The following is an 18,560-nucleotide window of genomic DNA, read 5'->3' on the forward strand; positions in this document are numbered from 1 at the left end:
TATTTTTTCGAAAGGTGGCACTTTTGATCAGAGGCGGATCCAGATTATGGATTTGGGAGGGGAACTTTGTTAGCAGTTATGTTTTATTGGGGGGGGGGGGGTATATGAAATTACTCATTAAAAAAATAATCATAAAAATTGATTTTTAAAACCTACCCTCTGCATCTTAACGCTTCTTATAAAAAAAATTTTTTGCATTACAAATTCTGCAAGTATAATTCTCAGAAAATAATTTAATCAACCCTTTTTTCCATTGTTGTATTTATATTTTAATCTTAAAACTTTTGGCAACTGATAAGGTGGGTCCGGGGGTTCTCCACTGGAAATTTTTTTGAAATTATTGCCCTAAGAACGCAGTTTTAGACGGTCTCTGATGATATTACGGGGAGGTTCGAGGGTCTTTCTGCGGAAATTTTTAGATATTGAAGTTTTAAAAACGCGATTATAGGCGATATTTGTAGACGGTAAGGTAAAAGACGGGACTTTTGGGGACTGCCCCAGATCTTTTTTTTTTTGTAGAATAGATCTAAATTGATTATTCCTCCTCCCAATCTTTCCAAATTGAAGTTCCTAAAACGCAGATACAGGTTAACTTTGATGATGTCACGAGGAGTGGGGTTCTGGGGCTCTTCCCAAAAAATGTTTCGAAATTGAAGTCCTAGGAAACGAAGTTTTTAAGCGATATTCAGTGACGAAGGATTTAAATGCACTACCCCTTAAATTTTTCGAAATTGTAATTTTTTCATTTTTAGATTTCCTACGAGAGCATTCGGGCCCTTGTCCCGAAATTTTTCGTAATTTACGTCTTAAAAACGTGACTGTAGACCATATTTGGTAACGTTAGGGTTTCGGAAAAATTTCAAATTTGAAGCTCCAAAAAAACAATATTAAACAATTCTCGATGTTTTTAGAACGCGAGGTCTTCGGCAGTTCTCCCCTGGAATTTTTTCGAAATTCAAGCCCTGAAAATGAATTTCGAGACTCTTTAATGGTTTCGACGTGGGGAAGGGGGTTTTCAAAGCGTAGCATTATGAAGACATTCTTATTTTTAAACCGACTAGGGAAAAAAGGGAGGGGATGTAATTAACTGATAAATAAACCGCCATGACGGAAAGTTTTTATTTCAAGTTTCTTTTCAAAAGAAAATTTGATTTTTTCGCAACATTCTTTTTTTAAACTCATTAAAATAACTAATATTTTTCCAAGGTCCGTTCTATTATTCGCTTTATTATAAGAAATGTTTTTAAGAAACGTTCTCAGCATTCTGGGGGGAGGGGCAGAGCCCTGTACCCCCTCCTCCCACCAGAGGTGCCCATCCCCCCTAAGTTCGATGGCACAAATCCTCCCCCCTCCAATTTTGTCATGTCTTTTGTCCTTTTTCATTTTTTATTTGTAGCCCTTTTTATTTTATTCATTTTTTAAAAAAATGTTTTTTAATCATTTATTTTATTTATTTATTATAAATTATTTTCATTATCATTATTATTTTGTTAGAAAAGTTCCGCGCTACACCAATAACACACACACTTACACACAAAATAATTAAATTAAATAAAATTTAATTAAAATAAAATAAAAATAAGATGAAATAAATAGTTTAAACTAAAGATAAATCAACAAATAAACTTGAATAAATAAGTTTAAAAAATTAAAAATCCCCCCCCCCTCCAAATCTTGAAGGCGCCAACTTGCGCCATAATCCCTCCCTCCTGTGTGCACCCCTGACCCTCCACCCGCTCTGGTTGCGCCACTGAATTGTAAAAGCTTTAAATTTTATGATCAACTCTGCACCAAATGAATACAAAAGACAGTTGAAACAGGTTTGTGTTCAAAAAGACTTATTTTGAAAGATTACTGGAAAACAGATGCAAAAAGCAAGTACAAAAATTTGGAAGACTGGAAGTGACCCTGAAGTGGATAAACTCAACTACTAGTGGGAAGCTGTATTGTGCTATATCGATGAATTTTTTAGTGCGGTGAAAAATATTAACTCGGTCCCCGAACTCGAATTTTTATGTAAACTTCTCATAGTCTTATAACTTAGCACAACTTATAACCTCTGACCGAAGCATTTAATTTTTATATTTTTCTATAACTATCAATACATTCCTGCATGGCCGAATCTTCGATTTTTCAGAACCGGAGCAAAACCTAAATCCCCCACCCTTACCTACCTTCCTTGAAATGTTATACCCAGGTTCAGCGAAAAAACAACAGAAATAGTGTAAATTTGCATCCTCCAAGAAATTGCTACCCGGTCAACTCGGGGGGGGGGGGGGGCAAAGGGTATCGACTATTGGCAAAAGGTAAGCCAAGAGTACTAGCTTGCTGCTACCTAGATCCGGCAGTGCGATTCCTGTATTCATACAAGTAGGCACGAAATCATTTATTAAGCAATTCCTGTTTTTCTTTATCAAAGCATGTATCAACTACTGAAAATCAAGAGTGTCAACCAATTAGATGTTCTCGTTTTCGTTTAGTGTTAACTCCAACCCAATGTCTTTTTTATTAAAAAAAAAATGTGCATTTATTTTATTAATCTAATTATTTTGTTGCATTATAATAGGGGACTAGTTGGTACAGTTATCACTTATTAAAGTTTTTCCCAAGATGAATTGACTCCGATTTATGTTAACAAACAGAAAAAATTAATCTTTAAAGTGTCAACTATTGGTGGTTTTACCTTACCCTGTTTTCTGAACAGTTTTTGGTTTACTTGGGATTTTGTGTTTTGAAGAAGAACATTCCCCTGTTCCCCTCCGTGGATCTGCATCTGCTATTATTTGATCGCTTTTCACGAAGCTTTTCTTCAAGTTCTATAAAACAGAAGAATTTTGCTGTTAATCTGTAGTGAAAATTTTTAGGTACACATCAGATTTTTTTGCGGGGGAGGGAGGGGAACATCCCCCCAGCCACTCCATGGATTCGCCTCTGCTATTGTTTGATCACTTTTCCTGGAGCCTTGTTCTAAAAGACAGAAAATAAATCCTGTACTGTGTTTTCTGAACTGTTTTAGGATCACTTGGGTTTTTTTTTTTTTTTTTTTTGAGAGGAGAACAATCCGCAGTTCCCTTCCTTGGATCCGCTTTTGCAATTCTCCTTCGCATTTTCTTGCACCTTTCTTCAAGTTCAAGTTCTATAAAACAGAATTTTCCTGATCTCTGTTCGAATTTAGGTACACATGAGATTTTGGGGGGAGGGGAACATTTCTACAGTTCTCATGCGTGGATCCGCTTCCGCTATTGTCTAATCGCTTTTCCTGGAGCTTTTCTTCAAGTTCAAGTTCTATAAAATAGAATTTTCCTGCACTCTATTATGAAAATTTTTAGGTATATATGGGATTGGGGAGGGGGGGGGGGCTTCCCTCGGTTCTCCTCTATGGATCTGCTTCTGCTGTTGTCTAATTGCTTTTCTCGATGCCTTAGTTAACGTTCTAAAAAAAGGAAAAAAATTTCCCGTACTCCTGTTTTCTGAACAGTTTTAGGCACACTTGGGATTTTTTTGAGGGGGATGACATTCCCACAGGTCCCCTCTTTGGATTTGCCTTTGCAATTCTCTCCTCGCCTTTCCTAGCGCATTTCTTGAAGTTCAAGTTTTAAAAAACGTAAGAATTTTGCTGTATTCTGTTCTGAAAATTTTTCAGATACACTTGGGATTTTGGGAGGGGAACACTCCCCCAGTTCCCCTCCCGTGGATCCGCGCCTGCTTTTGATTACATAAAGGTAAGCAATGGGTTTCCGTACACTCCTTCGAAAATTTTCCGAAATCGAAGTTTCAAGTAGTAAAAGTAAAAAATTGCCCGCTCCTTGAGCATTTTCTGAATTTGCCCTTGTATTTGACATAAATTTTATCGAAAAAAATTACTATGGTAATGCAAGGCACTGGGACAATGAAAACATTAAGCATTTTATTCAAAAAACAAATACAAAAATGTTCATCATCCAATCAAACAGACATTTTTGATAAATGCACAATTTTAACACAATATGTAACAATTATTAAAATCGGATAGAAAAAACATTTAACCTCATAGAAAATAGCATTTTGATTACTCTATATATTGATGCATAGATATAGTTAATTAAAATAACACTTGACATAAATAAACACAGTAGCAACTGAAAATATGGTATTTATAAAATAAGAGTTTTTTCCAGTTTGACATCGGAAATATTGAGCATTTTATTCAAAAAACAAATGTAAAAAACTCATCAAAAAATCGAACATCCAATTTTGATGAATGCTTAATTTTAACACAATCATATCTGATGTTCTTCAAAGCATTCTTAACTAAGCAAGAAAAAAAATCATTGACGCTTTTGATTTTTTTTATATTATTATTCGAGATTTCTGAAGAAAATTATCTTCAAATATAGCACGTCAAAATTTTCTCTAAAAGCAAAAAGCTCTGAAAATAACTTGTCATGTGTGGTGTCTATAACAAGTACTTTCCCACTCATTTCTAGAAATGAAATAGAAGTTGGTTTATTTGGAGAATCATAGATCTCACTCAACATTTCTGATCAGTTACTTTCAGAACTTAAGACGAAAATATGAACTAAAAAACCATTTGGGCAATTCTTTTCCACCAAGAAATACAAAATCTTTTACAGTGTAATACAAACCTTAGAGCAGTAATTAATAAATTGAGGGCGCTAGTCCATTCATTGGTTTAGCAAAAGCTTAGGCAAAGAGCTCAAGTCACGTGGCGTAACAACGACGAATGGGTGACATGTTTTGCTTGAAACTGGTGAAAGAAACCTGTTTTCTTTCACACACAATGCTTTGTTTTAAAATCTATCACACGACTTAGTGTCTTTGCTTTACGAATGAAAGTCTTCACTCCCTCCATTTTATCCCTTCTCGATGATAAAAACTTGTTTTGCTTATAATGAGAAAATAAGTTAAAGACAGGATTGAAATATTAAACCTTTTTATACCTCATGAAACTATAGTTTTATTTTACTTATTTATTTTATTCAGTTTCTGATGCACTCTAGCCACATAAAAATGTATAAAATGTATTTACAATGCTAAGTGTTTCTGCTATAAAATTTCATCACAAAATCTTATTTAAATAAATTAATTAATTTATTTGCTTTGTTTTAAAATCATTTTTAAGTACTTGTTTTACACAATATTTTCTCCATAAAGGGCAGAATTCATTCAAATTTTCAATGGACAAAAGTAATGGAGAAAAAGAAAAATGACCATACATCTTTCTAAAACAATGATATACGGTATGCCTGCATGAGCTAAAACAAACATCTTGCATACATGCTGGATCAAAAAGAAGCTTTTCAGTTAATTTTGGCCCAGTGAAAGTGTTTTTTTTTTAAAACACATCACAGGTATACATACAGATACAAACACATACAGATGAAACATGTTCTGCATATATATTATTTGAATTTCAGCATATACAAGGATTCGAAATGATGCAAAACAAAACACATTAAAATATTAAAAAATAAAAAAACTTTTCTACATTACGGAAACAAGAAAATAAAAAATTGTAAAAAAAATTTCCAGCTAAAATGTTACCACAAAATATTTGCTCACGCTCAGTATGAAACAAATCATATAAAGGGAACAGAGGAAAAATGCAAAAGATGCAAAAAAATAAAACATATGTTAAAAATGAGGGTGAGAAATCTCCCCCTCTGTAGAAATTGGAGGGAGACTTTTAAAAATTGAGAGAATTTTTTTTTAAATCGTATAATCAAATTTAACAGAGGTAACAAAATCATGAGAAAGTCCCGCATTGAAATATTTTTGGAATGAGGTATCTTTAAAGTGCACGATTCACAAGCTCTGTCGGGAACAGTGGCAGATACAAGAGGGGGGTCATCATGGGGGTCATGACCCCCCTAAACTGTCGACAACAGTATCCGTCCACATTGTATTCAAACACTTCATGCATAAAATATAAATGATTACTGTGTCTTTTTAATTAATTACTTTTGAAAGCAAATATTTGAACTACTACTTTGTTCCATTGCTTATGAAATTAATTAAAAACGTTTATCCCCAATTAGATCTCTTATTCTTGGACGGTTAGGTGCTTTTTATTGACTCCCAAGCAGTTTGAGAAATTTTTTGTACCCAAAACTATAGGTTAGTTCATGGGAGGAGGGAGAGGGTCATTTTTCTGCATGACCCCCTAAAATGGTTTTCTATATCCGCCAATGGTCGGGAATTCTCTATGTTACTAATATATTTTCGAAGTTATAGTTTAAGCCAACAGCAAAACAGCAGTGGGTGTTTTTTTTTATTTTATTTTTTTTTCATTTTTTTTAAAGCATCATAGTTCAGGTAAATATATTATAAATAGCTGGTTGCAAGGAAAGAAGATTGATAAGAACCTACTGATTCAAACAGCACTTTCATCTTTTGATTATTTTTTATTCTTGGTAATGTTAATCCTCAACCATGCAAGTGGAACTACACTCCTCACTTTAGAGAGAGCAAAAAGCAAAAGCTCTTTTTTAAAAAAGTGAAATGGGCAAACCAATGACATTTACAAAATACCAATTTTAAAAAAGCATAAGTCAGGAATGTTCCATGTTATTGTCGAGTAGCCACCAGTAACATTTATCAACCAAATACTAAACGTTTATACATTTTCAAATTGAGCAACCAGGGTTGATTGAATTGGTAGCAACCAGTTTTTTGGAAATATTTTATGCCTTTATTCTATTTGCTTGAGAGCTAGCAGTCTTCTCTTCTACCTATGTAGGCCCTTAATACATTGTGCTAATAAATTGTTTTCATTTTGTGGATGCATCTGCTAATATGATATTATTTCGCAGCTTAAATGAAGTAAGAGACATCTCAAACATTTAAGCTTGCTCTCTCTTTTTGTATAAACCAAAAAGCATATGGGGTAGAAAATGTTAAGATCAAAATATGACTGGGGGATTTGAAAATATTGCTTTCTTCTCAGTTTGAAGTAATCAATTTTATGAGTTTTCTAGGACTAGAATAGTTTTTCTATTTTAAGATAATTGGATTTACAGCATGTTTTAAAAACTGGGTTCGAAAGATATAAATTTGCTAAGGAATCTGCATAAAAAAGTTAGGTTGCCGAAACACTTTAAAAGTAATAAAGATCTAACTTACTCTCTTAATTTTAAATAACTAAACATTGAAAATTGATTTTTCATGAAATCAATTCTTTGCATCAGACTGTTCATCCCTTGACCCTTCATTTCTGTTTTCATTTTGCGTTAATTGTTTTGGGTTTAAATGCAAACCAAAATTTAAAAAAAAAAAATCTGAGTAATTTTGTATACTAAATTATGAAATAGAGTGAACAAACTGAAGTAGAACAAAAAATAATTCATGAGAGTTTCTGCTGTCAATATCAAAAAAAAGGGGGGGGGGGGCAGATAGTACACAAAAGTGCTAGCGAGGTGTAAATATGTGTAGTTAAATTTGCATATATCTGAACCCGAACTAATTATAGTACAGAAATATTTGGCATATGGAAATTTAATTTAATAAAAATATACAGGGTGGTTATGAAATAATGTGAGGTGTTCACAGCCCTCTAGCAAGCAAAGTATTGGATGAAACATTGTCAAATTTTATGGGCATACACAGTACACCATGAGATTTCGATTTCTGAAATAAAAAAAATTAGTACCAAAAATCACCAACATGGGAAATTTTGGCTTTGAAAAGTGTATTACTGTGACTATTGAAGGATTAAATGCTAACTGATAAAATATGCATCAATTTTATTCACAAAATATGATTTTTACCAACAAGTGAGCGCCATCTACCCTACGTAAATGAAAATAACGTCAAAAGTATTGGTAGAACTGGTGGGAATGTCTCCCATAAGACAGAGTTGCCTTCCCAAAAGACTTTTTTGAAATTTGCTTGGGACATATGTGTCCCGTTAGGCGCCAAAGGGTTAAAGAACGATTATTTTAAATGTATCATAAAAACTGAAAGATGGGGAAGTTTTAAATTTTAGAAATATATCTATTTCTTCCTGACGACTTTTGGTAAAATTCTTCTCGTTACAAATTTAAATTTCTTGTTGGGTTTTATTGAACCTCATTTGTAAGCAATGATTATTTGTAGCAAAAAACTTGATGTGTGCTTTTAATTGGCATGTTTTGGCATTTAATTCTTCAGTATTCGCAAGTAAAACACTTTTACAGCGCCAAAATTCTCCTTGGTGGTGACTTTCCGTACTATTTTTTTTAATTGTAGAAATCAAAATCCCATGGTCTGCTATGTAGGCTGATGAAATTTGGCGATGTTTCTTCCGATACTTAACTTGCTAAAAGGCTCTGAACACTTCACATTATTTTATAACCACCCTATGTGTATATATATATATATATATATATATATATATATATATATATATATATATATATATATATATATACACACACACAATATATATATAAAACAAATAAATAAATAAAAGTAGAAAAGAGAAAAAAAAAACACAACTTTAACTTAAAAATGCGCAAAACAGCATTACAAAATTTAAGTACAATAATAGCAAGTAACAAAAAATGAAATTTAACATTTAAAAAAAGAAAAAAGGCAAAAAAAAAAAAAAAGGAAAAATTATAAACAAAGCCAAAGAAAAAGAAAGGCTCTTTGAGATGGAACTCATCAGCATTGAAAATCTCAAAGTATTAAGTACCAGAACTACAAAGCAACACCAAATGGATAGTTAGGCAACGCACTACCAAATCCAAAAAATGCCTACTTTGAAGTGGCAGCCAAATTTTGAAAGATAAATAATGGGAGATAATGTAACAAATATACAAATGCCTACTGTGGAAATAATAATTTACCACCTGGCCAAAGAAAAGGTCACGAGAACTATATCAAAAGAAAAAAAACTTAACAGAAAGCATTGCGTATATTCATTACAAATGAAAAACAAAACAGTGAGTGATGGTTTTGACAGTTTTGCTACATCCAAAAGGATAAGTGTAGCAAAGCTTCCAATGGACACACATCATCTCACATCCAAGAAAGAGCACTTGTTGTAGTTCTGGTACTTAATACTTTGAGATTTCCAATGCTGATGAGTTCAATCTCAAAGCAGTTTATCTTTTTCTTTGGCTTTGTTTATAATTTTTTATTCCTCCCCCTCCCTTTTTTTAAAAAATGTTTAATTCTATTTTTTGTTTCTTGCCATTATATATATTCACTGCTTAAAACAATTAAAGGATATTGTAAGTCTTTGTACAAAAAAAGGTATTAGCAATTTTTTTTGGCATAGAATTGAGGAAGGGGGTTAAAAATGCAAGTTTTTCTTAATTTCAAACATCGCAGTATGCAAATTTTGAGTTTGACGTCGAAGATGACGTTTTAGTGGCGGCGAATGAGATTTCGCTCTTTCTTTATTGTAAAACAAAGTAGAAAAGAATAATCGACATTCAGTAAGCACCTTGTTTCAATGAATGCGATGCCGGAACGAACTCATTTAACGGAATCAGAATCTTCTAAAGTGGTTGGCAGGCTATAGGAGAGCCAAACACAAGCCAAGGCAGCAGAACCTATTGGAGTTTTGCAAAGTGTGATTTCTAGGATATGGAAACGTTTTTTAAGAGACTGGAAATGCTGGCCAAACATCAGGGTAAGGTCGCAAACGGTCAAAAACGCTCAATGAAAACCGTTATTTAGCTTTATGGCTAAAGGGCACCGAAGTATGAATGCCACTCCACAACAACAACACCTTCGTTCAGGTACTGGCACCACAATTTTGACCCAAGCTGTCCGAAATCGCCTTCACGCTGTAAGTCTGTAAGCTCGTTGACCAATTGTATGTGTCACATTAGCTGCGAGGCATCGTCATGCTACAGGGAGTGAGTAACAGAGCATGTGAATTGGAGAAGAAATGAATGGAGCAATATTCTTTTCTCTGACGAGTCCCGTTCTTGTCTTTATCCTGATAATGGCGTATTTTCATCTGGAGGGAGCGTGGCACTAGAAACAATCCAGCGTTTGTGCCCAAAAGTGTCAGATTTGGTGGTGGTGCAATGGTGAATGCTGGCATCTCCTTTAATGGGCGCACCAATCTGCATGAGATTCTGAAGTCAACTCTACCCAGTCATCAAAGTAGGGATGAGATCCTCAGACCTATTGTACTCCCTTAACCTGCAGCAATCGGAGGTGACTTCATGTTAATGGACGACAATTGCAGACCACATTGTTCTAACTCGATGAATGATTTTCTTTTGGAGGAAGAAATCATATGAGTGGAATGGCCAGCGTGTTCTCCAGATATGAACCCAATAGAACATGTTTGGGACATTCTAGGCAACAAGTTTCTGGACTCATCAGGAGGAGTGAAACAGAATACCCCAGCTCCTCATTAATAGCCTCATTTGATTCCATGCCTCAGAGGTGTTTTACATTGCTGGCTGTCCGGGGTTACCCTACCCCCTACTAGAAGCAATTTTCTTTTAAGGGAACCCCAATTATTATTTGCTTTTCTCAAATGCACAAAGTGCGTTTTTACACTTTTGTATCCAAAAGTTTAAAACAAAATATTTTTTTCTGCCATACAAATGTAACTTTTGTCTCACATAGTATTGATACATTATCTGTCGATAATGTATCAATCATACAAAAAGTTTTCCAGGTTCAAGATCAATCCAAAACCTTAATATCCTTTAATTGTTTTGAGCAGTATATATATATATATATATATATATATATATACACTGGTGTCAAAAAGTTAAGCATAATTGTTATTTATGTGATTAATGTGAGAAATATACATCGAAATAGGGGGAAACGTGATATGCGAGTGCAACACGGTTACAAAATAAGAAAACTACTCAAAAAAAAAAAAAAAAACGGTAATATTTACATTTATCAACCCAAAAAATAGTTTAAATGAAAATTAGGCATATGAGGAGTTTACTCTTTGTACAAAAATTTTTCTTTAAAAGATGATGCTGAAGTTCAATAGTGTGTAAGGCCACCTCTGACTGCCAGGCACGCTGCACAACGATTACTCATACTTTCTATGAGGTGGTGGACGAGTTGTGGGCTTAAACAGTTCCAAGCATGCTGGAGAACTCTTTTTAGCTCCGAAGCGGAGCTTGGCGGGAGCGAACGGACTGAAAGTTTTCTCCCGAGCACCCAGACATGCTCGATAGGGTTCAGGTCAGGGGAGTTCATAGGCCACGTCATTCGCTGGATATTTTCTGATTCGAGGAAGTCTTCGACCACAGCGGTTTGGTGACATGGCGCGTTATCGTCCATGAATATGAACTCAGGACCAACAGCACCTAGAAACAAGCGAACATAAGGCTCAAGAACGTCGTCTCTGTATCTTTGACCAGTGACTGAGCCTGTCTCAAAAATATGGACGTCGGTGCGGCTATCAAACATAATGGCCGCCCACACCATTACTCCTGCTGACGCAAAGTGATGTCTTTCTCTTATGTTTTGCGGTTGGAAATGAGTCCCATTTTCTCTCCAGATTGTTACCTGACGAGAATCACTCTGTAGAGTAAAGCGCGACTCATCACTGAACATCACATTAGCCCACTGTCCCAGACTCCAATGCCGATGTTGCAAGCTCCAGTTTAAACGAGCGCGTTTATGCGCTGATATGAGAGGAATGCAAACTGCTGGTCTTCTGGCATACAGACCGACATGATTGAGTCTCCTGTAAACAGTTTGCCTCGAAATTGTTATTCCTGTGACCGGCACTGAGCGCCGAACCCAGTTCTCTGGCACAGCTGTCCCTATGACGTCGTGCAGAAATTGCCAGAAAACGATCTTGGCTTGCGGTTGTGACTCTTGGTCGACCTGGTACTGGTCGGCGGGTAACATCTCCCGTATTTGAAAACCTCTGCCACAGTCTCGAGATTACACACTGAGTCACATTAAGAATACGAGACACTTCAGTTTGTGATCGTCCAGATTCTAGCATTCCAACGATTCTTCCTTTCGCAAACATGTCCAATTGGCGTCTTTGTGCCACTATTAGTTCTGTTTCACCAGATCCAATGTTTCTTGGTTCAGCAATTGCATGAAACGCGCCTGAACTCTCTAAAGCGTGCGAGCTGTTTTATCCACATTCCGAAACACGCACCTAATTCGCGCATGACAACATCGACTATACTATTTTGCATAAACATATTGTTTCTTCTTTAACCAATGAATCTTCATAAGTAACTTTATATAATTTTAAGGAAATTTACAGATTTTTCTCGCATTTTATGAATTATGCTTAACTTTTGGACACCAGTATATATATATATATATATATATATATATATATATATATATATATACATATACATATATATATATATATATATATATATATATATACTAGCAGTATCTGGACAGCGATGCCTGTGCTAAAAATTTAAAGGAAATTTGTGGAATTAAAGAAAAACAAATTACAGCAAAATTACATTTGCAGTAGCTTTCAAATGTAAGAAACTCCATAATTCATCGCCAAATTCTCCAAGCGACTTTCTAATTAAAAAGAAAATCAATTAACATACGCACAATGAATTTTTACTAATAATAAAGCTGAAAGTCTCTCTGTCTGTCGGTCAGGATCTCTGTGACACGAATAGCGTCTAGACCGGTCGGCCGATTTTCATGAAATTTCCCACAAAGTTAGTTTGTAGCATGGGGGTGCGCACCTCAAAGCGATTTTTCAAAAATTCGATGTGGTTCTTTTTTTATTCCAATTTTAAGAACAAAATTATCATAAGATGGACGAGTAAGTTGCGAAAACATCATAACGTGGAACCGGAACATGGGTACAACCCAATTGGCGAGAAAATTCACCATACATTATTTGTAAATATACAGGCGAACCAAAAGACCTTTTAATTTATCTATTACGGGCAAAGCCGTGCGGGTACCACTAGTTTGAAATAAAGTAATAACAGTAAAATATTCATAAGCAAAAATGGCAACTTCCTCCAAAATGTTTTTTAAAAAAGTAATTGAAAAATTGTCTAGAAAGTGGACCTAGTGTTACAGCAATTTCTCGAAACAGAAGCCTTGAAACTTGGCTCAATTAGAATTGCTTATATCTCCTGTTCAAATTAATTGAGAAAAATGGAAGAAACATCATCTTGTTTGAGAAGGAAAACCCTTTCCAACGATATATAATGTTTGGGGGGGGGGATTTTTTTACCCCGTAATTAGCTGAAATTTAGCTTAATTAGTTATTGTGAACAAAACTAATTCGAAATTTAGAATTTCGGCTTCAAGGTGCACGGGCCAGGGGTACGTTCGAATTTTTGTGCCAAGTTTCAGGGCTATAGGTGCTATGGGGTCTTCTGGTCATCGGGTACAAACAAAGAAACACCATTACCTTTATATCTGAGCTCTACAGGGGTCAAAATGGTTAGTGGTTTGGCTTTAGAGGCTTCAGAATCAAAAAACTAAGTTGGAATGGGGGGCATGGTTTAAGGAGCAGAATTCGAAAGGGTACTAACTATCGGGATTTTAGTAGAAATGGAAATAGGGTGGCTAATAAGAGAAAAGATTTTAACACTTGGGATTCAAACAATCGTGCAGCATTAAATAAAAGTAAGATGGGCTTACTTAAGGTTTTTTATAAATACTCATAGTATTAGGAACAAGATGGAAAAATTGAAAAGCATAATTATAGACGAGAGGTTGGATATTATTGGAGTTACCGAGACATGGGCTACCGAAAGTGATGATGATTTATTATCTATTGCTGGGTATAATTTGTTTAGACAAGATAGAGTAGGTAAAAGAGGTGGTGGGGTTTTATTTTATGTCAGAGACACTTTAATTTGCAATGAATTGGTAATTAATGATAAACCTAATGAGATTGATATGATTTGGCTGGAGTTGATTAGTAATAAGGGCAAAAAACTATGTTTGGGGAATATTTATAGGCCACCCAACTTAAGCCAGGGTCAAGACGAACAGATGTTTAGTATTATTAGTGACATTTCTAGCAAGGGGTCAGTCATCATAATGGGAGATTTTAATTTTCCAGGAATTGATTGGAATAATTTTTACCATAGTAATAGCAGAGAAGAGGATTTTTTGAAAGTAATTGGTGACTGTTTCTTAGATCAAATTGTAACTCAGGGTACTCGACAGGACGCGATTTTAGATCTAGTTTTCTGCGACATGGAAGGCTCTGTTCAGGGGTTATGTGTAGGGGAACACATTGGAGATAGTGACCACAACAGTATTAGGTTTCGGATTAAATTTGATATGCACAAAGTAGAGAATTTTAGGTTTGTGCCCAATTTCAGAAGTACTGACTTTGTGGCACTTCGGCAGAGTTTGAAAGCAGTTTTTTCTTCTGGATTGGACAATAGCGATGTGAATCTTCAGTGGGCAGAGTTTAAGGAAAATCTAGCGAATACGGTTAGGGATCATGTTCTTTTTAGGAGAAAGGGTGTCAACACTAAAATTTGGCCAATGTGGTTCTCCAGGGAAACTAAAGACGCTCTAAATTACAAGCAAGCTGCTTTTCATAGGTTTAGAGAAACAGGTCACAGCGCAGATAGGCTCCAATATTGTAAGGCAAGGCGTAAATTTAAGTATTTGGTACGGATTCAGAAAAGAGAGTTGGAGCAAAGACTGGCAGATAACATAAACGGGAATCCCAAGAGGTTTTTTGCATACGCCAATTCGGGGAAAGTTCGAAATAGTCATATTGGGCCACTGGTTGATGAGCACGGAATTTTAATTCAGGACGATAGTGATATTGCTAATGTTCTTAATAACTTTTTTCGAGTGTTTTTAACGACAACTGTATCTCAACAGTTGACACCAACAAGACACAAGCTATAGTACAGCTTGAGGACTTTGTATTTTCCAGGGATGATGTTTTACTTCATTTGAAAAAAATTAAAGAGACTAAGGCTCCGGGAACAGATAATATTCATCCGAAAATTTTAGTTGAATGTGCAGAGGAATTAGCAGATGTAATCGCAAACATTTTCAATGCTTCTTATAATTCGGGGACAGTGCCAGCGGACTGGAAGCTGGCTAACATTACACCGCTCTTCAAGAATGGGTCTAAAGGGAGTGCGGGAAATTATAGACCTGTGAGTCTAACTTCGGTGGTTTGCAAAATTTTTGAAACATTGATGAAAATTAAGATAGTAAATTTTCTAGAGACTAATAATCTATTGACTAGTTTTCAGTACGGTTTCAGGAAAGGTAAATCTTGTGCAACTAATTTATTACATTTCTATGACAAAGTTACCATGGCTTTGGACAATAAGAAGCCTGTAAATGTTGTTTACATTGATTTTCAAAAAGCTTTCGATAAGGTACCTCATGTTGCTCTACTTAGCAAATTAGCTGATATAGGAATAGGAGGGAAAACTTTCATTTGGGTAAAAAATTGACTGACCGGAAGGAAACAAAGAGTAGTTGTAAGGGGAAATTATTCTAATTGGAGTGAGGTCTTAAGCGGGGTTCCTCAAGGATCAGTGTTAGGACCTGTTTTGTTCATTGTCTTTATGAACGATATTCACAAAAATATTTCTGGGAACATGAATTGTTTTGCTGATGATGTCAAAGTTATGGGGACTGTAGAAAATGAAGAACAAGCAAATCAGCTGCAAGAGGATCTAGATCATATTACGGAGTGGACTGATAAATGGGGTATGGCTGTTAATGTTGGGAAATGTCAAGTGCTACATTTAGGGCATGGAAATAAGTGTACAAGTTATTATTTGCAAGGTTCAGTCATTAGTCAGGCAGACAAAGTTACTGATCTGGGGGTCCTAATAAGTCAGGATTTAAAGTTTAGCCAACAGTGCAGCATTGCTAGCAACAAAGCCAATAAGATGCTTGGGTTTATCAATAGATCTATTTCAAATAAATCTAAAGAAGTTCTTCTGCCCTTATATAGAAGTTTGGTAAGACCCTATATGGAGTATGCTGTTCAGTTTTGGTCTCCTTATCTTAAGAAAGACATTAATGTATTGGAAAGGGTTCAAAGGCGGTCTACAAGGCTAATAAGTGGACTTTCCCACTTAGATTATAATTCCAGGCTTAGAAGGCTAAAAATGTATAGTCTTGAGCAAAGAAGAGACCAAGGGGACATGATTCAGCTGTTTAAATTTATTAAAACGAAAGATGTTACGGGGCTAAAGTTTTGCCCTGAAAACAGGACAAGGGGTCATTGTTTTAAGCTATTTAAATCTCAGGCTAACATGGATATTAGGAAAAATTATTATTATAGCAGGGTAGTGGAACCTTGGAACAGCTTACCAGAAGAGGTGGTAATGAGCAAAGGAGTAGACAGTTTTAAGAGGGCCATTGATCTTCACTGGGGATTGTAAATTGACTAGGACCAGTCTAGCTGGGCCCAGAGCCTGTTGCTGGTCGTCACTTTTGTATTTGTATTTGTATTTGTATATATATATAGGTATATAATAATTATAATATAAGTGAAGAATATTGAAAAGACCACACCAAAGGCCCATAGATGCGCAACACAGCAAAACTAAAAAGCCAAGTAAATATGTAAAATATACAAGCCAAATAGCAAGTTTTAAACATTTTTTTTAAAGAAAAATAATAATGAGAAAAGGGAAAATACAAACAGCAATTAATAGAAAAGTTGAAAGGTTGAATCCAGAGCTCATCAATCGTGGAGGATTCAATAAATATGGTCAAAAGACCAAAAAATTAAACTACAAACTAAAAAGAGAGTGTTTAAGCTCCAGTATATACACTACAGAATAACATTGGGCTAAACGCATCACATGTTAAACTATAAACAATAAACAAGAACTTAAACCTAAAATCAAAAGCAGAGGGGATCGCCTCGACTAATTGGAAAAAACGAGTTCTGATAATCAGCCTTCCACAAGACAGTACCTGCCAATAACTTAACCCATTCTTTGCCCCGGTCGATACAGGATTGGCCGCGCAGTTTGTGTTAATACTGCCTGGGCCGATTCAGGGTCGTCGTAAGAAAATGGTTCCTAACTGCCTTCGACGAACCTGTGTCGTCACGGCGTTTCTAGCAGTTTTTGCTTCGGCCGAATATGTGTCGCCGATCCTTCCAGGGGCAGAACCCTGTTATTGCGCTTCTCTGTTGGGTTCTGGCGCTTTTAGGGGAGCGATAATCAAGCTTTTTTCCTTAAACAAAAGGGATGTAACTTATAGTATTTCACGAAACTTGTTGTTGTAATTTATTTTATTTTACTAAGATATCAACCTTTCAAGTACTCCTGGATGGGACACATATAATGCTTCAAATAATCAGGCATTATATTTTTATCTTTTCATGGGAGCTTTGTTTCTTAGCATTCTGGCATTTAAACTCCTGATGAACAAGAGTGAAAATATTTCCTTACACATTTAACCATATTTCTATGCCTGAATAAAACAAATAAACAAAAATATTTTTTTCTTGTCATCAAAAATCCACCTTCTTACACAAGCATCCTTCACTAAATTGTTCATAATCCTCAAATTTTATAATTTATTTTACACAATATTTTTTAAAAATTATCTTACACATCTTAATTTTGTACGAGCATGTTTTTTTTAAATTATAATGTGTTTACTACGCTTTTTATTTATTTGTATACTATCATTATTTTTTATCATTTATTTATTTTTAAATCATGATATTTTCAAACTTAAATTTTAACTTTTTATGTTCGCGGCATCCTTTGATGGTTTTTTAGTGATACAGTTTTGAATATTTTTAATTTCACAAACAAAAATTATGACAACCGCATTGATTATACGTAATAGTTGAACATGCAAAACATAAAATATATACTGCAGCACAAATAAAATGATAATATCTTGAAATCTTTTAGCTTTACTCATACGAAACGAAACATTCCTTTTTTCCCTTTGTTTTTCAGATTTTATTTATTGTTTTAAAATAGCTCCAATGTTTTAATTGCACCTTCTTTTATGAGATTTTAAAAATAGAAATAAAATATTTGGTTTCTTTTCAATAATCAAGTTGCCTTAATTAGTAAATAATCCTATGAAACTAACTAAAATTTATTCAAATATGCTTTAAAAAAAGAAAAACAATCCGACTCGATTTCAAGCAAGATTTTCTTTTTTTTTCTTTCTTCTGAAGACATGTTCTCAAATACAAGCAGTAAAACTTGCTTTGAAATTCCTTTCTGATTCAAACTGTTTTGTTGTAAGAAAATAATGTGGAAGGATTGACCACAAGACACCAAGGGGGACACCTCCTTAGGGAATCGACCTCTCTCACAATGCTCCCAGGCCCGCTTTGTTATTCCTCTCTCAGCTGGGGGCTTTTAGTTGCATGCACAAAAGTATCCTTTAGGGAAATAGGGGATTAGCCGCTAGTTTTGATCTTTTGTAATCATTTATCTTTAAAATACTTCCCACGCTTGAGCAACTGATATCTGGACACTCAGAAGGGATTCAAAAGTCATCGCAATTATGACAAAAGAACCGAAAAGCAAAGAGATGTCTCTGTGTTTATTCATCGTTTTGAAGGTCACAATGTATCAAAAGGCACCAAAGAATACTTTTTATCCTCTTAGAAAATCATTCCCACAGTTAAAGCGTATTTGTCC

This window comes from Uloborus diversus, chromosome 1 (assembly GCF_026930045.1).
Source record: "Uloborus diversus isolate 005 chromosome 1, Udiv.v.3.1, whole genome shotgun sequence".
NCBI lineage: Eukaryota > Metazoa > Arthropoda > Arachnida > Araneae > Uloboridae > Uloborus > Uloborus diversus.